The sequence below is a fragment of the Peromyscus californicus genome, unplaced genomic scaffold (assembly GCF_007827085.1).
Source record: "Peromyscus californicus insignis strain IS unplaced genomic scaffold, ASM782708v3 Scaffold_6__1_contigs__length_162567912, whole genome shotgun sequence".
In the NCBI taxonomy this organism is placed as follows: domain Eukaryota; kingdom Metazoa; phylum Chordata; class Mammalia; order Rodentia; family Cricetidae; genus Peromyscus; species Peromyscus californicus.
In genome coordinates, this window is record NW_026294584.1 from 23,312,263 (window position 1) to 23,338,022 (window position 25,760).

The window sequence follows — 25,760 nt, forward strand, 5'->3', positions numbered from 1 at the left end:
AAATACCTTGATTACATAACTTTATTTTGTATTTTATTATTTATCATTATGAACTAATAATAAGACTTCCTAAGACTAGAGGAAGCTGAAAGCCGGGTGGTGGTGGCGCACACCTTTAATCCCAGCACTCGAGAGGCAGAGCCAGGCGGATCTCTGTGAGTTCGAGGCCAGCCTGGACTACCAAGTGAGTTCCAGGAAAGGAGCAAAGCTACACAGAGAAACCCTGTCTCGAAAAAACCAAAAAAAAAAAAAAGACTAGAGGAAGCCGAATGGAGCATATGTAGAATACTGCTATGTTTACAACATTTCTCTAAACCCAAATTTACTCCAAAATATAAATTGTTTTAAAAAGTAGTACATACCATATGATCCCCTCTTGAGGTCTTTTTTAATTATATGGTTAATGTTTACAAAATATTAGCAATCTTTCTTTGAGAAATTATTTTCTTCTCTGTAGCACTTTCTATTGCCTGACATTTAAAAAGTGAATATTATATCATTTTACTAAACTGTGGAAGTTCCTCTTTAAAACATTTGAGAATCTTTGACTAAGTGACTCAAAAGGCCATCAAACTTCAAAATTACTATTGTGACCTATTTGCTGTTAGTTTTTAATAGAATGTCATCCCCTTTTGAGTTTCCTTATGAATCCAGAGCATTTTCAGATGAGACTCCAATACTAAAGTCACAGAACTAGAAAAACAATCCGGTGGTAGTAGTATTAGGAATATGTTGGTCCTGCCTGTTTGGGTTCATTCAAATAACTATAACTTAACTTAAATTACTATAACCTAATGCCAAAACTGTCTTATAACAAGTAGATGTCTCGTAACCAGTAGAAATTTATCTCACAGTTCTAGAGGCAAAGAAGTCCATGACCTTTGGTGTCCCATTGAAGCCATTTTCTGGTTCATGGATGACCACTTCACTTTGTGTCTTCATGGTAGAAGGAGCAAGGGACCTACCTCTCCAGGGTCTCTAATAGTAACACTAATTCCATTCACAAAAACTCCATCATCATTTCCTATTACTTCCCAAAGGTTCCACTCTAAACACCACCACTTGAGGGAGGGTAGGATTTCAGCATATGAAGGGGTGGGGTCACAAACATTGAGTCTGTAACACTGCCCTGCTAGGAGCTTAATAGTTTGTGTGTCTTTGAAAGTCACAAACATTGTAAGGGAGGGAAGTGTTTGCGGTTGCAAGGCTCTGAGTAGTTGCAGATAATCGGAACAGAGGAGTGAAGAACTGTGTCTCTAAGTCAAAGCTGAGCTTGGCATTCAATAGAGGGATTCAGAAGGTCTTGTTTTCTTCCCCCGCTTTCCTTTGTTCTTTTTATCCTGTCACCTGACATCCTACTTTTGTCTTTTGACTGTTTTATAAATTCTTTTTTTTTTTTTTTTTTTTTTTTTTTTTTTTTTTTTTTTTTTTTTTTTTTTTTTTTTGGTTTTTCGAGACAGGGTTTCTCTGTGTAGTTTTGCGCCTTTCCTGGGACTCACTTGGTAGCCCAGGCTGGCCTCGAACTCACAGAGATCCGCCTGGCTCTGCCTCCCGAGTGCTGGGATTAAAGGCGTGCGCCACCACCGCCCGGCCTGTTTTATAAATTCTTAAGTGAGCCATTTCTTTTTTTCCCACTCCAAAACCATGAGCACTTTGCACCTGGGAACAGTCCTTCTTCCTATGTGTTCCTGTCACCTAGCAGAATTCCCATCCATCTACCTAGGGGTTGTCAAATGCTTGTTTTGACAGGAGGCATGGTTGTGAACTTAACCACTGCTCCTAAGAAGATCCTCTGGGGTTCCCTAGTTCTCCCTAGTCTTTCTTTTCTTCTCTATTGGTTTCTTTGCTCAGACTTTTTTGTAGTAACACAGCTGGAGGCTCACTGACTTTATTATGCCTCTTCTTAATGTGTCAACCACAGGCTTATTCTGGTGTTTGCATGGAGGATGTTCTCCCCTTAACTTGGGATTTTAAAAAGTAATAATAGTCTATGCAAATGATTCCCAAACATAATTGGGCACCAGAGTCACCTGGAAAGCTTGTTAAGAAATTATGAGTTAAGAAATCATCCTGGGATCTGTTTCTCACTCAGCGCATATGGAACAAATTCTCAGATGATATTGGTACTGATGCTGATGTGCCGGTCCAGAGACGGTACCCCTGAATCACTGACCTATATAGCACAAAAGCATAAAGTAGTTGCTTAATCCCCTGTGCTGGAAAGAAAAAAAGACCACCTATATATCAATGTATAGAATTTAGTCACAAAATAAAAATAACAGGAAGAATATGCACACTTTGTTTAAAACGCAAGATAAAAGAGCTTTTCCCTTATAATTATTTCCTTCAACTAAAATCATTTTCACAGAACATAAGTAAAGTTAAAACTGCTAAAGAAGAGACGACTATTGGTTAATTGTACTAGGGTATGTAAAAAGGTTAATTATGGTATGTACATCTTGAAGATCCTCTTGCTGTGTGAGCCATCTCCAGAAATACTTGCCATAGTACTGAAATAGAAATGATTACATGAGTAAATTATCACCCACACTCCTTGCAGGCATCATTTCATACCGAAGCCTTTTCTCTTTTCAGGGAATAATGGTTTTACATTTTACTTGTGACGGCACTCGAATTGCCAAATATAATAGGGGCATTATGCTAAAAAGCAAAAAGATTCCAAGTGAGAAGATAAGTCAAATATAGTAATCTCATCCGCCAATTAATCTTTAAAGAGTGCTCCTCTTTTCTTCCTGCTGCCCCCCAAATCCGGACCCTACACATAATCACAGAAACTGAATATCGTAGTAGAGAAAAGCTAACAAGGATTCTAAAATTCCACTAGTTATGGATTCTAGCTATGACCCTTTGGCCATGTTTGGTCTACTGCTGATTTTAATAAATTTTATAGGAAAATAGCAATGCTTCTTTGTTTACATAGTGTTTGACTGTATCACCCATGACAGACCAACCATGTGGTTTAAAGCCAAAAACATTTACTTTCTCACCATTGACCAAAAAAAAAAGTGCGATTGACCCAGTCCAGCTTGCTCACTTAAGTTCTCAAGAAGAAGCAGCTCAAAGTCCCTCATTCTGGCAGCAGCATGAGAGGGCGCTGCCTTTACCAACTCCTGCCCCAACCAAAGTGTGAGAGCTGTACAGAAGGACACTGGTGTAAGTTTGCATCTCATTACAGTTTTCAAAGGTCCCTTTCAAATGGCATGGGAACCCCCAAATCAGTAATAAAACAGAAGTGTACTTCGAAGTTAGTCCAAAATGTATAGATTTTTCACACACCCATGAAGTATACCAGTAGCTTTTAAGACTGGGGGCTGTTTCTATAATACGACCATGGATGAAAGAATTAATAGATTTTTTTTCTTTCAGAAAATATACTAGCAGTACTTTCCGATGTTCAGAGCCTACAAGAGAACATGCTTGGTAACATACATTTTTATTTTCTCAAGCTAAATTCACAAAATTGTCAAGAATGTATGAGCATGTATCTGTAAGTTTATATGTTTTTTAAACACATTTTATATACTTATGTTTAAAATAAAATTATATAATTGTGCTAGATGGCCCTTGGTCTCCCTTACTTATACATAAAGGAAAAAATACTTATTTTGTAAACAGAAACCCAAATTCTGTTGTTTTGGGCATAGCATTGCACAATGAATTAAACAAGAGATGCTGTTATTTTGTTCTCTAGCTCTTTATTGGTTGTATCCCTTCCACCAAGAACCAACAGTGCCGAGACTGATACACAAAGCAGGAAGCAGACCTCAGAGTCTGACTGGGGTGGCTGGGTCAAAACATGCAGTGCAAGGTCTGCAGGGCTGGACATGGGGTGCGTGGGCATTGAGGGGACATTTGAAAGAGCCTTGAAAGGAGGACAGGGACTTACCATGTAGATGCGCACACTCCAAAAACTGAACCATCAGTTTTCATGTAGCTGCATTTGGGAGAATTGTCAAAATTAGTATATATTGTATACAGTGGTGGTTTCATAAAGACTTTCTTGTGTACCTAAATATACCCCTCTATTTTCATGCCATGTATATAAACGCATATATATATATATATATATATCATATTCATAAACTATGAGATCCTCATATGGGAGAAAATGTGCTATTTGTCTGCTTCTGGCTTAATTATTACTCATTTGTGATCACTAGTCCCATCCATTTCCCTGCTAGTAGTATGATTTCATTCTTGTTTATGGCAGAATAAATCCCCACTGTGTATATATGCCATATCTTCTGTATCCTGGGTTGATGCCACAATGTGGATATTGTGAATAGTGCTAAAATAAGTATGGGTGTGAAGGTGTCTCTGTAGTATACTGATGTACATTCCTTTGGGTTTATTCCTGGAAGTGGTATATACAGATCATGGTGTAGTTCTTTTCAGCTTTTTGAAGAACATATATACTGATTTCCATAGTGACTGGGCCAATCTACATTCATAGTAGGAATATATAAGGGCTTCTCCCTGTCATCCTTCCTAACATTTATTGTTAAGTTTTTTGTTTTTCCTTAACTATGGTTATTCTATTGGGGTGAAATAGAATTTCAATGCAATTTGGTTTGCTTTTTTTTTTTGTGGTTAAGGATAATGAACACTTTCATACACTGATTGGCAGTTTCTATTTTGTATTTGAGAACTGTCTGTTAATTTCTGGGATTTGAGGTTTTTAGTTCTTTATGTACTCTAGCTACTAATCCCCCCTTTCTGATGTTTAAATGACAGAGATTTTCTTGGGAGAATGTCTTGCCCCCTTTGTCCTTGTTCCTTTAGCATGTGTCTATCACAGCGGTTTTCTCTGCCTCACTTTGGAGTAATTCGGTAAATGGGTGAGGGTGAGTGCTTGAAGGAGTAAATGTACGAGAATGAGAGTTAACTAACATGTAAGGGGCAGAGCTGTGAATCGCTCTGACCTTCTCAGAGGACTCATTATACAGCAGGACGACTGGGCCTGGGAAAGAGAACAAACGTTCTACAAGGTGAGATTATAGAGTAGCCTATATGCCACTCCATGAACTGAGATGTGTTAAATATTTGAGCACTTCATGTGCCAGTCCTCTGCTGATTAACATATGCCAATTTCTCATTAGGCTCTAGAGGTACACAGCTTGGCCTCTGTACTTACTGGGGCTTAACGTTCCACTGAAGGAATAGGATATGGAATAGGCTCTGGATACAGGCTGTCTGATATATAGTAATAGCTTAGCCCTAATTAGCTGTGGGCCTTCGGTTTCTTGGTGGTTTAGTTTAGTTTCATCTGTAAACTCTGGAGGATACTAGAGACTAATAGTGGTTGTGATGATTAAAATGAGGTAAGGCGTGTAAAGCTGGCTAGCACATAGAAGTGCTCAGCACACAGTAGGTACTTCCATGACTGGGGATAACAGACGTTGGACAGAAACTAAAATGAGGAGTTACAGGAAATGAGAGCTACAGTGGAATTAAGAGTGCTGTAGTGGTGGTGGTGGTGGTGGGCACCAACTAGATCTGAGATTCAGGCACTGCCTGTCCAGTGAAAGAATGGCTGGAGCTGTATTTGTTGACTGAGCCATTGAAAAAGATCATGTGTCATTTCCTCATGAGGCAAACATCAAACTTGAGGCCTAAAGAAGAGAACCATTGAAGTTGAGGTGCCAGCATGGGTACCAATAGAGGTCAGAGTATATATAAACATGGAAGCCGTACATAGTGGTATGTAGCAGACATCCCAGAAATTTAGAGGTGGAGGCAGGAGGATTAGGATTTCAAGGCCAGCCTTAGCTACCTACTTCATTTGAGGTCACCTTGGGCTATGTAAGACTGTCTCAAAAATCAATCAATGAATAAATAACCTAAGCACTAATGAGAACAACACATATAAACAACAACAACAAAAAATAACGAGGAGGAACTCTAGGACTAGAGCAGGAACCCAGAAGAGACTGAACAAATACAAGTTGTCAATGAGACTGATAACAAGGGGTGGGGACATCATAGAAACAGAGGAGAGTGAGGAGAAAGGTGGACATGGCCAATAGTATCAAGTTCTGCTTCATTTTTAATAAGGACTGAAAATGGTCTACTTTATGTGACAATTAGGTCATCTGATCAGTGTCATCCAATACTCCTAGGTCCTGACCAGGCTGGTTTCTGGAGATCCTACCCCATATTGTAGCAAACATTAAAATGTACGAAATTCCACATTAAATATTTGTCTAAATGGAGAAAAGGGTGTGTGGTAGACAGATGTTCACATCCTATAGCTACTACTAAAGAATGGTGAAGACCAAGCCTTTGTCAAGTAACTCCAGCACCACCGTTCAGCACAGCTTTCAAGACCAGAGCCCACGACTGTGGTAGTGGAAACACCACTATAGCAGTTTACAATACCTCTGTTTTGTAAATCATCCCAGGTACTCTGTGGTGCACAGTGTTATGTGCAGGCCTATGGGAGTTTGGCCCTTGGTTCTTTTATGAACCAAGAGGCAAGTATTCTGGGAGTAAAACTCTACCTATGTTAAGCAAGTAGACTTGTCAAAAGCACCATCTAATAAGCTGGTTTACATGGAGATAAGAAGTATATGAAAAATGCATTAACTCTTTAGGGCCAGATGGGGCAACATTAGTAAGCCATGACTCTGGTACTAAATGGTTCAGCTAATGGCCCCAAAGAGCAAATGCACCCTTGCTCATAGAGTCTCAGGTAGTCCCCATGGTTATCTGCCTTCTGAGATTTGCCCTCTAAGATTATAGGTGCTTTTTAATTACTAGATCACTGGCCTAATTCCGACTTTACGGACAAGGAAATAGAAACTTATTCTAGGTTACTTGGCCAGTTAATAACAAAGCTTAGATTAGATATTAGCCGGTTAAACTGGCTAGCTAATAATTAGCATTCCAACAATCATCTCAGTAAGTGCTTGTCATCCAGAATGTAATTGTTCATAGCAAAATAAACCATGAATTGGACAAGTGGATACAAAGAGATTAAGTTGAATGGTCTTTTGCAGAACAGTTTTAGTTGAGGAGTTTTGTTGCTGTTTGATGATTGTTAGTTATAAACATAAGTGAAAACTCAAACTGATAAAGGAGATAGGAAGGCTATAGAGATGGCTCAGAGGTAAAGAGAATGTACCACTCTTGCAGAGGACCTGAGTTTAGTTCCCAGCATGCCCATATCAGGTGACTCACAAATGCCTGTCACTCTAGCTCCAGGGGGATCTGATACCCATGATCTCCTACCACCCATGGCTTCCTGATGCCCATGATCAACTCCCACACATGGCCTCCTACTGCCCATGATCTCTTACCACCCATGATCTCCTGATGCCCAAGATCTCCTGATGTCCATGATCTCCTACTGCGCATGGCCTCCACCAGCCCCTACACTCAAATACACATACCCCTATACACATAATTAAAAATAATAAAAATAAATCTTCTTCAAAAGGAGACAGGAATTCTTTTCACAATAGATGGTAGTTGTGTGAGTATGTTTACCAGGCTTACAAACTGAATAAAGTAGGTCATCTTTGGAGGTATTACTCAGCATGAAACCAGTATCTCAGAGCCAAATAGAGAATGGGGAGTCACAAGTCAAGGGTGCTTGTTTTGGAAATGAAAAACAAAAACAAATAACTCGCTCCAAATCCCTAGCAGTCTTTTTACAAACCTGGGCTTGTAAACAACTGGAAATGCCCACTTAACCTGATGACAACCTGGGCCTCTCAGGCCACTTGCAGAAAAAGGAAGAAAAAAAATGCATCTCACAGGGTTATTGTCCTAATACAGGCTTATTATAACCAAAAGTCAACACCTCTTTGTAAGCATTCAGTTACTAAGCCTCCACCCTTTTAGAAGAACAGATGTGTAAGGGAAAAAGCAAGAAAAATGAGTCGCCCCATGGTAAGTATATGAAACCAGAGTCAAAGCCTCTCATCCTCCCAGCCTCTGCTGGCCGAGAGCTTGCAGGCACTGCACACGAGGTGCACACTGATGATGGCTTTTTCTAGAAAGAGAAACATAAAAGCTGCAGCATTCAATTATGCTCTGTAAGCGCAATGAAACCTTGACATGGCTGCTGGTTCTTGCTTGTAGGTTATGCTTGCATTGTATTTTAAAGCTAACATAGAAAAACAATGTGGGGTGTGATTTTTTTTTCCTAAAATGGTTTTTTGTTTTGTTCTGTTTTGTTTTGGTCAGTAAACCAAGAATTAAGGAGGATTCAGTCTCTGAAATTGCTTAGACATCTTGTTTGTTTTGTCTTGTCATTGTGATTAGGTTTAGGACATAAGCACCAGAGTAGCCCATTTTAATAAACACTGGGGCCTCCCTGTTGAAATGACGCACATGAAAACAAGCCTGAATGAGGATAAAGAGGTAGCCTGGAAAGGCAATTAGCTGAGTTTTCTTGTCTAAATAAATGGTACATGTGATTATTAACCTAAATAGATGGAAGGGTCAGCAAATTATAATTGCATTTAACTCTCTGGTGACCTTGGACTTCAGTAAGGTCTATGAATAAACAATAGCCATCAGGGCATTGATTCCATAAAAATAATCCTTGGCATTTACATATCATCTTACATGGCCCATAACTGGGTTTGATGTTCACACGTGAAGCAGGCAGGCTAGGTCTTATTCACCCCATTTCACAGATGAGCAAATGGAAGCTACAAGCAGTCCAGAGGAATTCTTTCCAAGGGTAACAGTGCCTCTAAGTCCTGGTGTGGTCTCTGTCTGATGAAAAATCACCTCTTTGTTCAAATAAGGGCTGAGCCTTTAATGCAACGTTGACAGAAGAGGTGCCCTAAAAATATAAGAAGTGTGCTGCTGACATATCTTCATGAAATTTAAGCAAAGATCCTTTATTGTCTGACATTAAAGATTGAAGTAAATAGGAGGGGCACAGATCACACATTTCCAGTCGTGTGTCAGACTACAAGGAGTGCCTTGGTTAGTGAGTTTGTCAATGGCTCCCTCAACTTTGCTCAGCTCTTAGTTCTCAGTGTCACTGAGGTCTGGACTTGGGCCAGGATGTTTAATTGTTTCTCTAAAAGCCATTTGCTCTCACATTTGAGCTAAGGTTCCTGAAGCTACTCCACACACTTTACCAGTTTGGTGGTGATTCCAAATGCCTCCAGTCAAGTGCTCCCTCAGAATGGTAAAACATTCTTTATGGCCAGCTGTCCTGCTTGTCTGACCCTTCAATTTGCATATGTTCCCTTACTGAACAAGAGAGTTTTTCTTTCTGTTTCACCAAATGCAGGTGTGCAGTCATTCTGTGAGAACTACCATAACATAATTGGCCATGGAAAATTGCCTCCCAGGTCCAAGGTCTAAAAAATATTATTTTGCATAAAGACAATAAAAAACCCACAATATTTGTACTTCACCCCCCCCACACACACACACCCTGTCCTCTGAAGATCTTCTCTCTTTGCCAGTCACAACCGCACAAATGGCATCAGTCACTGTGATTGTTGGCAATTCTTTTTCTGGCCTGTGTAGGTTTACAAGTAAGAAAAAATTCCAAAGTTGTAAATAGGTAATGACATCTCTTGGCTTACTTTGTTCTCTGAAAAGCCCACTAATTCTCTTTTCTATATTTACTTCTAAAACTTGTCCAGATTCTTAAGAATTCTTGACTCGATCATCTTTTCAAGCACTACGTTCTTTTCTTCCTGCTGACTATTCTATACAATATTCCTGCTTCATGGTAAACTGGAATCTCAGGTGGAACAAATTGTCCTTTCTCCTCAGTTTTAGTTCTATGCTACCTGGAAGAAAAGAAAGGTGCTGTGAGCAGTAACATGCTGTTATAGGGAACCTGGGCTTATTAAAATATGGAGTACCTTTGAACATAACTCCTCAGTATTGTTATAACCAGAAGTCCAAAGGGTTTGTAAAGATCAAATATTTGCTCTTTGTTTAAATCAGGCCCTAGTGATAATAGGTATTTATCCCTGTGTCTTTTAAAGTAACAGCTGTCATATTACATCGTATATAAAAAAAACTAAGATTCCCCCATGAGCTGAGAATGTCATTCAGATTACAGATTTCACTCACAAATATAAGATGGTTTCCAAATAAATACAAACCTCAGTTTAATGGGTAGGAATTGTTTCTCTCCTCAAAAAATCTCAGAATCACCTTATGAAATATAAAAAAAGCAACATAAATTTCACCTCCAAATCACTGCCTTTATCAAGCTTTGCTTAAAGCTTTGCCAATTCTATGGAAAACAAAGAAGACATTTTTTCCTGGCTTAAAATTATAAGCTTCTAATTCAAACTTATGATCACATCTATGAGCATTCAACTTCTGACTTTACATTATAGGGCTAGGGATGCAGCCTGATTCATAGAGTGCAGACATGAAGGTCCAGGTTTGCTTCCCAGCCTTAATTAAAGCACATATAAAGTGTACCCTGTAATCTCAGAATTTAGGAAGTGGAGGCAGGGGAGTCAGAAAGTTCAAGATCATCTTTGACTGCTTCGGGAGTTCAAGGCCAGCCTAGTGATGGTTTGCTGAGAAAGCCATGCATGCCTATGTTACAGTATTGGTTTGGCTGATGTCAAACTGTCAACCTTTCTCTACCCAGCCTCAGCGAACTGGATAGGCCACTCTGCTAGAGGGGCTGGACGGGTAGAGTGGGGCCTCTGAGAATTCATACAGCAACTTGAGAGACTCAGGCAAACTTGAAAGGTTCCAAATTTCAATAGACGTTCCAAACAAACAAAATTAATTGTTTATGCCATAGGGCAATTTTCCCTAAATTTTTCATCTTAAATATGCACTGATTGGCTCTGTTCCCTTTCTATGGATCAGATTGGGACAGGAAAGGAGAGGATTCTTGCAAAGTGTTTGTCCTTCTGGAAATCACCCCACCCCCTCCTCAGCTGCTCACTAAGTCACCTTCCCTCACTACCCTTCTCTGGAGCTCATTCCCACCTTTCCCACTTAAAATGGGGCCAACCTGCTTTCTTCAGCAGATTGTTGGTGCTAAGTAAATGGTGCAATTTGTAGTAATAATAGTGATGCTAATGAATCTTAAAACACCTACGGAATCCTGGTGAACTCTCTGTGATGTTAAAGCCATAGCTATGAACAGTGATAATGACTGAAAATGAGGTGAAAAATTACTATGCAGATTGTTGATGGCTTCTCATTGTCTCAAAAGAAGGAGTTTTCCTAACAGACAAACTCATTTAAATGAGCATTACAGACATAGTAGGAGTATGTCTCGATTTTCCCCAATTTTACAACAACCTGCTTCATAAAACACAGGGACACCAAAGGACTTGACAAGCACTCCTGAGGTCAAGGGCCTTGGGCGGGGAAAATTAAGGCTGTGTTTGCTCTTTGTTCAATGTTGCATTGTTCCTGGGTCTGTAAGCATGACTTTAGAGACCCACCAACATAAACATAAAACTACCTAGTTATGAGCCTGTGTGTACACAGTCAGGATCAAAAGCAGAGACAGCCGGGTTCATTTGCATTCGCTTGCCAAAAATGCCTTGATCCTTTTTTTTTTTTTTAAAGGAGCAATAATTCATATTAGGATGCCATTTTCTCTCAAGGTTAATTTTGATTTACACATTTTATAAAAGGCCTCCTATTCTTTCCATGTTGCTAGCACTTTTCTTTTCTTTGGGGTTGATTGTTCTTTTCTAAGGAGCTGATTGTGTGGCAGATCGTCGGCTCATTGCAGGGAGTGCAGATGAAAAGCCTGTTACTCCAAAGGATTAAATTACAATTCTTAGTGAACCATTGCCAAGCTATTTTTTTTTCCAAACCCAGGGAGGATTGGAAATAGGAAATGTTACGGCTAGGAAAGGGGTGGGAATGGTTGAGTGGATGAGCAAGAATAACCAAGCGTTATTACATTCTCTTCAAGTAAAATCGTGAAACAAATAAAAGATGATAAAATCTATAAAATATTTAAGTGATCAGAGACAATAAACATCTGAATTTTAAAAGAAGTAAGATCGTGGATTTTTACTGAATAGAAAAATTCAAAGGAAAACAATGCAGTGACAAGGGATGCACATATTAATACATAAAAGAATTAAAAATCAACTTTGCTTTAGAACCTTCCAGGCTTGTGAAGTCAGAAGACCTAACATTTGCAAATTGCTTGAGTTAAAGCTTTCTTAGAAATGATTATAGACGATATCATAAGGGGAGGGCAATGAAAAGCATCTCTGTTTTAAAGCAGGGTTGGCACATTCTCAAGAAACAAATCGGGGACCATGAGGAGAATGAGTTCTGGTTGAGGTAGCAAACACCAAAAAGTATAGAACCTGCGAGCAGACAAGATAAAGCAGTTTTGGAAACAGCACTCAGGAGGCAGAGGCAGGCAGATGTCTGAGTTCAAGGCCAGACTGGTCTACATAGTGAGTACCAGGCCAGCCAGGATTGGACAGACCCTGTTTCAAAAATGCAAACAACAAAATGCAATACCCGTTTGACCCATCAGTCTGACAGCTCTTTAAAAGGGGAAAAAAGAAGTTTGGGAAAGAAAATTTCACAAAAAGAGGTGTTTCCAAGTACAATTATGCAATATGTGTTAGTGACCTGAGAGGAGATAGAGTAAAGAAGTCCAAAGGCCAGAAGAAACCGAGGGAAGGTGGGAAAACTGTTATCTGTGTCCCCATTGTGACAGGGAGTCTTTGGGATGCTACTGTGGCTTCTGTTTATGTCTTACGGGAGGAGTCAGGAACAGACCCCCCCATGAAATGCTGACGTAAGAAGCTCAGAAGGTTATCCCATGTTTCAGGACCACACCAAGCATGGTGGTTCCAAATAAAAGGATGGGTGATAGGCAACCTCTGCTCTCTGGGAGTTTATAGTGTTTTGGAGAAAAGAGAGATGCCCTAGTCAATGGCCACAGTAAAATTTGAAGCAGATGCTAAATAGGAAACATCACATAAGGGAAGTTAAAGAGCCTGTAAGTTTGGAGAAATCAAGAAAGGCTTTGAAAAGGAGGTGAGCTGAGGCTTACGGGATGAAAAGGAGTTTCCCAGTCAAGAAAACTAAGGATTAAAGTCTAGGGTGCACAGAGCATGACCTTCTGGGAGCTTGGATCAGGGACACCAGCAGATGAGGCTGGAGAATGGTAGGGTCTGATTGGGAAGGTATTCTGTATGTGCCAAGGGATTTGACTCATCCAGTCAAGTGGAAGAGTATGGCACAGTCAAATGTGTGTTTCGGAAGAGATATTCTGGCTGTGAGGAGAAGGGAAAGGTGTGAATCTGCAGAGGAGGCCATTGGGTAGCAACAGAAAAGAGATGTGAAGATAAATATGACGTGTTGGTGGTGGGATGAGAAGACTTTCACCAGCTATTAGATGTTTATGGTGAGGAAGAGGGAAAGCTGAACAGAACTCCAACTCCAAACATCAACCCCACTCAGACAGAGAACACTGCCGAAAGGACACATCATTTATGCCACAGCACAGCAATATGGGGGGAGGCACCTGAGACTGACAGGTCTGTGGTGAAATTCGTCTTTGTGTAGTGGAGAAACTTCAAGTTAAAAAAAAAAAAATCCAGCCGGAACTGAGTACTCACACTCTCTACCCTCCTGTGTCCTTGAAGAGACTCAAGGGGATCAGAAAACATTCCACTGGAATTTTACTTAATTTTTAACTATTACAAAACTCTTTGTGTAGTAGAGACCAACAATATGCTAACTTGTCCCTGGGGTTATCTCTCTGGGTGCAATTCTCAAAACAAATGAAATTCCTTCTCATTCTTTGTAAATGGAATAGTATCCTAGATCGCAAGGCAATTGGTCTAAACTATTCATTTTTAAAAAACATTCCCAACAGGATAGCTCTATCATCAAGAAAATCTTGGAACTATGCAACCAATCAGAACTTACAGATGCAAACTGGCAGCCGAGGCTCCTGTAAGATAATTGTCATCACAGGCCCCAATTTTTATTTTTATTTTTATTTTTATTTATTTATTTTTACTCAGGCTTTGAGTAAAAAAAACTTTGGTGTTTATCAAAAAAGCTCTACTTTTCCAACTCATTTGAATTTACATAGTTGTGATAAATTTGTACTGTTTAGTAAAAAGCCTCATTTTTCATGTATTTCTTCTTACATGGATGGTTAATCTTCATTAGAGTTCTTCTAAAATAGAATTCCACATCTGAAAGTGTTTTTTAAATTCCTAAGTGGGAAGAATATTATACTACATCCCGGATTTTATTTTTTTGGACTGCTTACCAAATCTTCCATATACTGACCTCTTTTAAAATTCTAAAATGGCACATCCCTGTTCTTCCTGATCCCTACTTCTTTCTCTGAGCTGGGTGGTTGTGCAAGAAACTAGCAGCAACAATCTGGTTTTGGGTCACAATAATTAGTCAAAATGTCACTCGTCCATTTTTTTTTTTAATTTCCCTAACCAAAACAACATCAAAACACAGGAGCAGATGAACAATTCTGAAACCTAGAATTTGAGAACACCTGGTTGCTGATGTGGATGCATGTGACATCTCATAGTTAGCATTAATAGCAACTTACTCTGTCATTATTATGTTTTTTGGTGTGAAAACAATGACCTGGACAGTCTGACAAAAATGCATTTTAAAGCAGCTAACATTTTGTGGAAGAATAAAAACATATGTTAATTCAATTTACATTTATTTTATTAGTTTATAAAATCTTATCTAAGCAATCAAGTATTCTGTCACATATAACTTTTTAAATATGTTATTCGAACTTCATCAACAATGTCTTGATTGGGTCTCGAGCACTAATCAGGACCATCATGAGTATTATTGGGAACTTAAACATCTTGCATCCATCATAAAGAGTAAGCAGGACCATAATGAGTAATCACATTAGCATAATTTTAAAATGCAGAACTCAAATAGCTTTTCCCCCAAGACTTGTAGTAAAACCATACAAACAATAAGACTGAAATGATTCATTACACCGTGGGATTGTTTATATTATAACATCGTTATATGCCTGGCAGAATGAGACCATAAAATTGCCACTAACAAGCAGAGAAGAGGTTCTGCTTATTACTAAATCACACCGACTTAGGATGGACGCACACAAAAAGTAGTTCAAGGAGAGCTACTGTTTTCCTGCTATGCCTTCTTGGGACATCGAAGTTTCTTTTATGGAACTTTTAAGAAATGTGTGTGTGTGTGTGTGTGTGTGTGTGTGTGTGTGTGTGTGTACATATGCGCAAACTTCTGGGAGCTGCTTCTCTCCTTCTACCAAGTGGGTCCTGGGTATTGAACTGAGGTTTTCAGACTTGGCCAGGAAGTGCCTTTACCCACTGGGCCATCTTGCTGGCCCCAAAACATTTTTTTAAAAAAAGATCTTTCCATTAATCTGTACTCTGCAAATCTCGCTCAGGCTGTAAATAAACAGAACAGTTTATGAGCCAATTTCTGCCCTTCTAGCAAAGCGGTGAATTTGTAGGTGGAGCCACTGCCCGGCACTCAAGCACTTAGGGAAGGGAAATAGTATTGTTAAAGAAAAGACATCAAAACGTACCAGCCAATCAACAGCCCCCTCCTTGGTTTCATAGCCACTTAGAAATCTTTAGTACCCAAACTGATGCATTCACTGGTTTTCTCTCGAGATCTTGGGATATGTGCTTTAGAACTAAATGGTTTCATTAAAACATAGTTACTGAGTTCAGGGCCCAGCGCTTCAGATACAGCTGGTTAAAAATAAAAAATGACAAATGTAATTTCTTACTTCATAAGAAGTAGTAAGAAAAAAAATCAGCGAATCTGATGTTTAGATTACAATGTAAAGAGTTCTACCTTGGAGGCACTAGCAGGCAGAGCTTCCTGGTGTAATAACAGCACAGATGCCTGAAATGTGGCTGAAGTTTGCCAGATGAAAGGCCACGAAGTACAGTGTTTCAGGCAAAGAATAGTAGCTAACGTGGATGTTTAAGAACTGAGAATAATTCATACTTACATGATCAAGTGAATGTTAATTCCATGCACATCAATTACTAGAAAAACTGTAGCAAGAGATGAAACTAGAAGGCATTTGGGCATTCCGAGAGGCCATCCATATCACCCCACCCAAGGAACAGGAACGTCCTGGAAGAGGGGGCAGAGAAAATGAAAGAGCCAGACAATGGGGAGAAGGCCTGTGAAGCACCCTTCTGGTCAGGATAGGACAGTGGTACGCATCAGCTCACAGCGACTGCGCTTGCCTGCACAGGGCCTGCACAAGACTGTACACAACATTCCATCATGGCTTCGGAAGGGCATCTTGGAGCCTGACCCCTCCCTAGGGGGTTACTGGGAATTGGTGGCAGCTTGTGAACTGGGAGTCCTTGTCTCGGTGATGTAGCCATTATGAGTTGCCCAAGGTCCAGTGGCTAACTCCACACATGACTATGTTGGCAGCTCTGGTTAAACTCAGTGAGTCACAAAAATAAAACTGTGTGAGAGCAGGAGGGGACTTGCAGGGAGGGAGGAGGGGAGTGGGAGGGGAAGGGGGATAAGAGATGATAGTTGGAGGGTAAATGACACCTGTGTGTGTGTGTGTGTGTGTGTGTGTGTGTGTGTGTGTGTGTGTGTGAGAGAGAGAGAGAGAGAGAGAGAGACACAGAGAGAGAGACAGAGAGAGACAGAGACAGAGTCAGAGAGAGACAGAGAGACAGAGCGAGAGACAGAGAGAGAGAGAGAGAGAGAGAGAGAGAGAGAGAGAGAGAGAGAGAGAGAGAGAGGAGCAACATACACACACACAGAAAGAAAAGTTTTCAAACAATAATTTAAAAAAAAATTAAGGCTGGTAGGAATCTAGCAGTGTCCAAGCAAAACAATCTCTGCCCTCAAAGAGCTTATAGTTTAGTACAAGAAATGATTTTCAAAAATAATTCATATGCTGGGCATAATTGTGCATGCCTTTAATCCCAGCACTGGGGTCAGGGGAGGGCAGCTGGGTCTCTGTGAGTCTGAGGGCAGCCCGGTCTGCATAGTGAGTTACAGGACGGCCAGAGCTACATAGTAAGAATCTGTCTTGAGGGAAAAAAAAAGTCACACAACAGTATTGAGGATTTAAACATCTAATGGAGAAAGCAGCCGAGGTTCTGGGAGATAATTACAGGAAGGGCCTAGTTGAAAGTGGTCAGGATAGTGCCTGTCTTGGGAATGAGATTAGAGGGGTGAAAAAGGATCAGATCCTGAAGGGCTCAGACTTATCAGGATGCTGGGGTTTTTATCTTGGGGCTTCTCCATGTTGAAAGGTTTCAAGCAGTGGGGAGATGGAGTCAGTTGGCTGTTTCAGACAAGCCTTCCTAGCTGCTGGGCAGAGCTTGGAGATGAAAAGGACAACAGCTAGGGAGACCAGTTAGATGGCTTTTCCACTCGACTGGGTGAGAGTTGATGTCTGAGCGCTGGAATCTCTTGGCCACAGCAGCATCAAGCGAGGGGGAAGCATGGTCAAGTATTTAACAACCCTTTTGGCTTGAGCACTGACCCATTCGAATGGCTGCTGGCCTGGGCACCAGAGCAGGGTCTGCAGGTCTCTGCGGGGCCCGGCTGTGTCCAGAGGTGAAGCAAGCATGGACAGGGACTTGGGCCAGCTGCTCTTTGTAACCAGTGTCAGAAGTATTTCAATATTTTCCTTGAAAATGCAGCTAGCCTGGGAAAAATTAAGAAGATAAGTAGGAAAGAGAGAGCCTGCATCTTAGGAATGCGAGCAGAAGCAAAGGGAAGTTAGTGATTAGGCTCTGGTTTCTGCTGGGGCAATGAGGTAAACTAATTTATGTATTCAATAATATTTCCTTACCACTTCGTGTTTCAGACATCCAGAGACTTGGCATACAAGTGGCATTTGATATAGGAGGAAAGAACTGAGCTGAAGAAGTAAACTTGGGAACATAAAGATGCCATTTAAAGTGACGGAACAGATGAGGTCTCCTAGGGAAACAGTGGGGAGAGAAGCAACAGAACCCAGGCGGAGCCCTGAGCAGCGCCAACACTCAGTGTTTGTGAAGAGGAGAAACATGTGACGACTGGGGAGTAGCTACTTCTGTAGGAGGAAAAGCAGTCCTGAGCGCTCCCAGGAGCAAAGAGTGGAGAGGTTTCCAGAAGGATGAGGGAGTGGCTGGCTGTGTTGAAAGTTGTGGAGAGATTAAGAAAGAGCAGACTGAAATCTCTCAGGGAACTAGCAACATGGAGATTGTCAGTGACCTTGAGAAGAGCAGTTTTAGTGGCTGGTGAGCAAAGAGGTCAGTCACGCTGTCTAGCGCCAACAGCAAATGAGAGGGAGGCCAAGAGATAGTGCATCTTCCATGGATTTTTGCAGTGATGTGGGATATTGTTATTATTTATTATTGGGAAGACATTTGTGCAGTGTTAATTAGAAATGGGGCAACCAGTAAGGAATTTTGATAGGAGCCAGCAAATCGGAACTCCTGCCTAGCTTCACCACATTTAGAACACAGCCATTCCTGTTCATCTATGCATTACGTAATTACTCTCATGATATGACAGCATAGTTTAGTAGTTGTGAGAAACCCATGGCTCACCAAACAACAGTATTTTCTCTCTGGACCCTTATAGAAAAAGTTTGGACCCTTGGAGTAAGCTAAAATGTTACCTATCCTAGCCCATTTAATTTCCTCGAGAAACCAAATAATACATACATATGAATGAACATACATACATGCATACATACACATAAATATACAGCCCAAACACACGAAAACTATTTCCCTAGGCAGAAGTACCACGGCAATTTTCTCAGGTCAGTTTTTCCAGTTTATAAGCCCCAAAGACAAAGAGGTGCTGCTCTTTGCTGATACTGTGTCTGTGTTTCTGACAACCTGAATAAGCACACCCTGTTGACTATTACATGGTTAGTAATGAGAACTAAGCCTTACATGTGACAGGTGTCTCATACACACTGCTTAAAGAACGGAGGGGAAGGAACTAGACACTAGACCAGGGGATCGCCTGGGGCTAGTGGTAGAACCTTCTTAGACCAGGTAACAGAAGACCCTCTGCGTAATGCCTTTATATGGAGCCATCACGCTGCAGGAACCACATTCCTCTAGAATCAACTCAGAAGAGATGGATGGATGAGTGGCAGAGACCAGTCCATGCCAAGGCTGTGCTTACTGTGAGCGTAAGTCGCAAAGAGGCAGTTTGTAGTCGGACAGGAGAAAAGCACAGTCCCAACTGCTCTTTATTTGTTGTGATGAAATGAAAGAGATGGACTAAATTCCTGCACAGTCGGAGCCAACTCATCCCTCAGGATCAGGTCCAGGAGTTGACTGTGGTGGTATTGTGTCCCCCAAAATATTGTGTACCCTAATAAACTTATCTGGGGTCAGAGAACAGAAAAGCCACTAGATACTTAGGATAGGCAGTGGTAGCACACGCCTTTAATCCTAGCATTCCAGAGGCAGAAATCCATGTGTTCAAGGATACAGCCAAGCATGGTGACTCACACTTTTAATCCCAGAAAGCGAGCCTTTAATCCCAGGGAGTGGTGGTAGAAAGCAGAAAGGTATATAAGGTGTGAGGACCAGAAACTAGAAGCATTTGGCTGGTTAAGCATTTGGCTGGTTAAGCTTTTAGGTTTTGAGCAGCACAGTTCAGCTGAGAGCCGTTCGGATATGAGGACATGGAAGCTTCCAGTCTGAGGAAACAAGATCAGCTAAGAAGTTGGCCAGGTGAGGTTAGCTGTGACTTGTTCTGATTCTCTGATCCAGCATTCACCCCAATAACTGGCCTCAGGTTTGATTTTATTAATAAGACTCTAAGATTCCTGCTAAAAGTTGACCTACTAAAAAGTAGGTCAAAGCAACAGATCAAAAATGTATTTTCACAAACATAACTGAAATATACATGTACATATTGGGGTTGGGGGTGGAGTTCAGTTGTAGAGTGCTTGATTCGAATGGCAAGGTTGTGGGTTCTAGACTCCTAGTTCTCCTGAATATTGACTTAGGGCAGCTGTCCCAAATCATCCCACTCTAGGGATCTGCGAGGATTGGATGTTGGAAATCCTCAATTTACCCATCTTTTGACATAAGGGTGAGGCTTTGTCTTTGAGCACAGAGCATTGATCTTGAACAAAATATACATCTAACATAGTAAAATGTAAAGGATGCTGTGATGATCTGAAAGAAAATGGCCCCCAAAGGGAGCAGCACTATTAGGAGGTGTGGCCTTGTTGGAGGAAGTGTGTCACTGTGGTGGTGAGGGGGGCGGAGCTTTGAGGTGACTGTCAGTTGACTTCCTGTTGCCTGCAAGATGGAGCACTCTCAACTCCAGCACCACATCTGCCTGCATGTTGCCATGCTCCCGTCATGATGATAATGGACTAAACCTCTGAAACTGTAAGCCAGCCACCCCAATTAAATGTTTTTTTTTTTGTAAGAGTTGCTGTGGCCATAGTGTCTCTTCACAGCAATAAAAACCCAAAACTAAGACAGATGCATTTCTTCAAAAAGAATCCTAGATTCCCCCCACATTGTGTACAGCTAAATCACACATATTTTGTCAAGTTTTTTAAATAACTCTCTTTTCATATTTCATCTACTTATATAATATTTAATAAAAATCATGTCATTCTAATTACAAAATTATAAATTTTATCATAAAGAGATCTAGGGATGTAGGAAGTGCCCAGGAGCACCCACTTTATATCAGAGCAGCAACCTTGTCACTTTACTCCGTTCTGGAGTGTTATACCAGAAAGAGGAGAGTCAGTCATTCTGGTCAGGTCAATGGGAGTCGGGTGTTTGTCATCAAGGGTGGTGCAAGCCTCTTACAGGCCCCAGCTGTGCCCCTTGAGTCCCTGACAGAGCTGGCAGCAGGGCTGGTTCTCCTGAATATTGACTTAGGGCAGCTGTCCCAAATCATCCCACTCTAGGGATCTGCGAGGATTGGATGTTGGAAACCAAGCAGTAAACACTTACTTTAGCTTCCTTTGGAATGTAGTGCATGGAATAATACTTCATTCCTACTAACACCGTGACTTTTAGAGAGGTGTAACTTTGAAAAACTGGCCTGGCTTTTTGTACAGCCATTTTAGGTTTATAAAATGCACATAAAATTCCCAAGCTGCCGAATGTGTAGACAGAGACAATAATACCTCAGAGAGCATATTTGGTGACATGTCATTGATAACTAAAGAAGGATGCCCCAAATAAGGCAGAGATCCTTGGGAAATATAAAAGTTGGGAATTGGGGCTGGGGGTGTAGTTCAGTTGTAGAGTGCTTGATTCGAATGGCAAGGTTGTGGGTTCTAGACTCCGCACTGTATGAACCAGGAATGGTGGTATGTAGTTATAATCTTTGAACTCAGGAGATGAGTGCAGGAGGATTAGAAGTTCAAGGTCATCATCTGCTATACAGAAAATTCAAGGCCAGCTTGGGCTATGAGAGACTGTCTAAAAAAAAGTCAGGAATCTAAATGATGGTCTTTCCATTACTCTGAGCTGACACTGTGGATCCCTGACTGGCTTTCTAATTTATTTATGCTACAACTGGGCTCATAAAAATGATCCTATCCTGTACTGTCAACATTTTGGACTATTATTCACAAAGTTTAGATAGCAGATAATATGATTAACCTCCTAGAGTTAGCTATAAATCTAAATATCATTAATAAAAATATGTGATATTTTAAGAAAAGTATTTCTGATGTGAAGACTTATATATTCGATAGTGAGACATTAATGGTAGAAATTGAAGAGACCTAAAGGTCCAGGTATCTTCTTTGAGAAAGGCCTACATGATGTGTCCAAGGACCAAAGGGAGTTATGAGTTAATGAAGCCTACAATCTATGTTCAGTGTTTCTCTCATTATGACACCCTCATTCTATATGCATTTTCTGTTAAATTGGGGGACACCCCATTTATAATGATATGATTACTATAGCTAAGTAATAATTTGACCCACTACTCAAATTATTATGTTCACTGAGTTTGTGCCTCATAATAGCACAGGGCATTTAGGCAACAGCTTGGTTCTGATCTTTGCTCTGAGCCTTAGCTGGGATCAGCGGAAGGCTCACTTAAATGTCTACTGATTGCTGTTACCTAAGGCTCAACCGGGTCTGTGGGCCCAAACACACACCATAAGCCTTTTCATGTAGAGACTCCTCACGTTATGGTGGCTGGATTCTAAGAATGACTTCCACAAGACAGAAAAGCAAATAGAGGCCATTTTGCCATTTATGGCCCATCGTAGAAGTCACATGTGCCTTACACCATTTGTTTATTGTAGTCATAAAGGCTCTCCCGGGTTCTAGGGAAAGGGAGTGGACTTCTCTGTTTTGAGAAATAGAGTCTCACTGTGTAGCTCAAGCTTCCCTCAAATTTATAATCCTCTCGCTTCAGCTTCCTGGGTTCTAGAATTTGTCTCTTGATAGAACTGGTAAGGTCCTAGAAGAGTTTTGGGACATGGGTTACCATGTAGCCCCATTCTGAAATTACAGTCTGCTAAAATTGGAATGAAAGGTAACTTTTATTAGGACTCTGCAGGTAGAGGAGAGGGAGCAGAGCTAGCAGAGCATGTCTGAAGGCTGAGATGCCTGCCCCATGCCATTCCTGCTCAGCGACGCCACAGCCTGTGCGTACTACAGATTAAACTCAACATGACTGAAGCTCTTACCTCATTTAACTGTCGAGTTTGGCTTGTTGGAAATAAGGTTTACAGAATACATCTCAAGCATAATGGACTTCACAATGAAGAAAGGGGAGAAATTATTTTAAAGGAAAAGACTGAAAAAGAAATAGTTCGTGTACTAGACTAGAAAGAACAGGTCAATAAATCTTTTACAGTACAATGAAATGGACATATTCTCTGACCACAGAATAAAGCCAAAAATTAAGAACAAACATTTAAACATAAATTTCCCACCCACTCAGAAATTTAAAAAATACCCATCTACATACTCTTGTGTATAGTATGGTGGTATTTTATTTGTACTGAAATGTGATTTTAATTGTATGTTAATAAATAAAGTTGCCCGGGGGTCAGAGCTATTGGAGCCATAGCAAAAGCTGGGCGGTGGTGGCGCACGCCTTTAATCCCAGCACTTGGTAGACAGAGCTAGGTAGATCTCTGTGTGTTCAAGGATACAGCCAGCATTGGAGACAAACGCCTTTAATCTCAATACCAACCATAGAAGATCTGGAAGTCTCTACAGACAGGCAGTGATGAGGCAGTCATGTGTTTGGGTTTACAATGAGAAGGCAGAACAGAAAGACTATATAAAGACAAACACAGAGGAAGTAGGTCTCTTTCGGAGAGCTCTCTTGGCTGAAGAGGATCGCTAAAGCAGGAAAGGTAAGGCTCTTAGCTCTGACCTCTTGGCTTTCTTCTCTGAATTGGCTCTGTGTTTCTTATTTAATAAGACGGTTGGTTACATCTACAGTATGGGGGAGGGAATATGATTACAATTATAAATTTATAGAAAATAAGGATAATGAAAATACTACATATCAAAAGTCCTGGGCTATGCCTAAAGCTACATGTAAGATGTGTATCATATCAAGAAGTGAGATACGACAGCAGCAGTAACGGTTGATACTTAAGTGTCTGGCACTGGCCTAAGGCTTTATATGTCCAACAGTCTGTAGGTGGATACTGTTCTACTCATTCTCATTTAACCAAAGAAAAAAATTGAAGCAGAGGAGAGCTGAATGAGCGAGGATGCAGAGCTAGACCCCAAGCAGTGCTCTAGCCTTCGCATTGGAACAGAGATGCAGACAGATAGTCGCTCTTCTTTGCTGGCAACTTGTTCTCCCCATGCAGAGTCGGAGGAAGGGAAGTACCTCGTCCTACTCCACATGGCCTCCACTGAGGTCGAGGGGCAAAGATGGCCTTGTGACTCCTTCACGATGGGGAAAGCAGAAGCTCGATGGGGCCTCTTCCGATGGTACCGGCAACAAGGAGGGAGGAGAAACTTTGTTACTACCAGGTTCTGTGTGAAGGTCAGACTGCCCAGGTGGTTTCCACTCATATTGGGGCGCAGAATGGGTTTTTAGTGCCTGATGGGAAATCTACAGAGCATCCTCTCCTACCTCCTCGGCAGGCATATTTGAGTGTGTTATAGCCGAGTGGAAGGTTCAAGTCTAGCCTCCCCAACACGATTTAGCTGGGACAGGTTTCATGACCTCCCAAGACCCCCACCATGACTTTGGCTGAAGTAGAATCTTGATTGTCTAAGGGTTTTCTGTTTGGCTAGGCTGCTCTTTTCCTGTTCTTTGCCAAAGCAAAATAGGCTTTTGTTATGACCATTTGCCTTTGCCTTTTAAGTTTGCAATTTGCTGCCTTATTCTGATCAACATCTATATGCCTGTCTGTAGAGATATTATATAGGATATATAAGCAAATGAACAAAGAACCAAAGGAGTTAGCCATTAGGTGTTCCCCAGTATTCCTGACTGATCTACCTTCTCTCCACCTCTCTATTTTCTTATATGTATTTTCCAGGATTTCCCTATTTCTCTAGGAAAAGCATGTCTAGTCCCTCTTCTAGAAGCAGAATCATCTGCCATGTTGTAAGGAATCTGCCAGCAAGTGAGCACATTCAGAGCAGAAACAGGAACGAACATAATGGTGGAGCATTATTTATAATGAGGAGGGTGGGAAAACGGCATGGAAGCCACAGCAAGTTCACAGGTCATAACAGAGAGAGCTGAGAGTAGATTACAAATCTCCTGGGTCTGTGGGTGTGGCAATAGCACATGAAGGTCTCCAATATTAGGTTCCGTTTTCTTAATGAAATAGAAAGGCGATCAGTCAATCAGGAAAGAAGAGGGTCAGGGAAGGCTGGTGATGTAGAAAAAGGGATGAATATCTTGCTTTGAAGGGCACTAAAGTGATTGGAGAGAGAAACAGTGGGGCTGTGGCAATACTGACGTCACGAGAATTTGTCTGGAAACCATCAGGGTAGGTAACTATTTCCTTCCAGAATTGTGCACAGACTAGGGAGGTAGATTCAGGTGAAATCTGTAATTGTTATCACGTTAGCTAGTAGAAGAGGAAAGGCACAAGGTCAGAGAAGGTGTGGGATACAGAATTAATCCTACGGCATGGAACAGCTCTGGAGGACACAATTTACTTTGTATTTTGCTACCTTGTGACCCTCTATAGATTTTAAAAGGTGGGCTGTAAGCATTTGGAGTAATTGAATTGGAATTCTCAACAAGGATGACAAATTGCTAAATAGGAACTGTTCAATTAGAGGCACTCAGGAAAGGAAATGGTGGTTATGGAGTAGACATTTGGAATTGAGATTAGGAGGTAAAACAGGTATTGGAAATGAAAATTTTAGGCTATGGTGTGAGAGTATATAGCCAAAGTGTAATGATGAAATTCCAATGAGAAGCTTGATTCTTCCACCAGTCCTCCCATTGAAAATAATTTTAAATTATGAATAATGCATACATGCATGTGTTTATTTTAATATCTGTATAGTGCTGGTCAAAATTAGGGTCTCATATATACTAGGCAAAACTTTACCTCTGAACATTGTCACCAGTCCCCATCAAAACATATTTTTAAAAGCATCTGTGAACTAAAACAAAGTCAAGACAAAATGAATTCAGTGTTCTAGATGACCAAGTCACTGATGTTCTTTTGCACTGAGCACTTTAACAGACCTATGTGTTCTTGAGTTCCAGTTTTCATTGCCTTGAGGGAGGCATAAATCATAGAGCTCAGAACCAGCTAAAGAAGGTAGACTGAAATAACATCCTAGGGCAGGGGTTAGCTCAGTTAA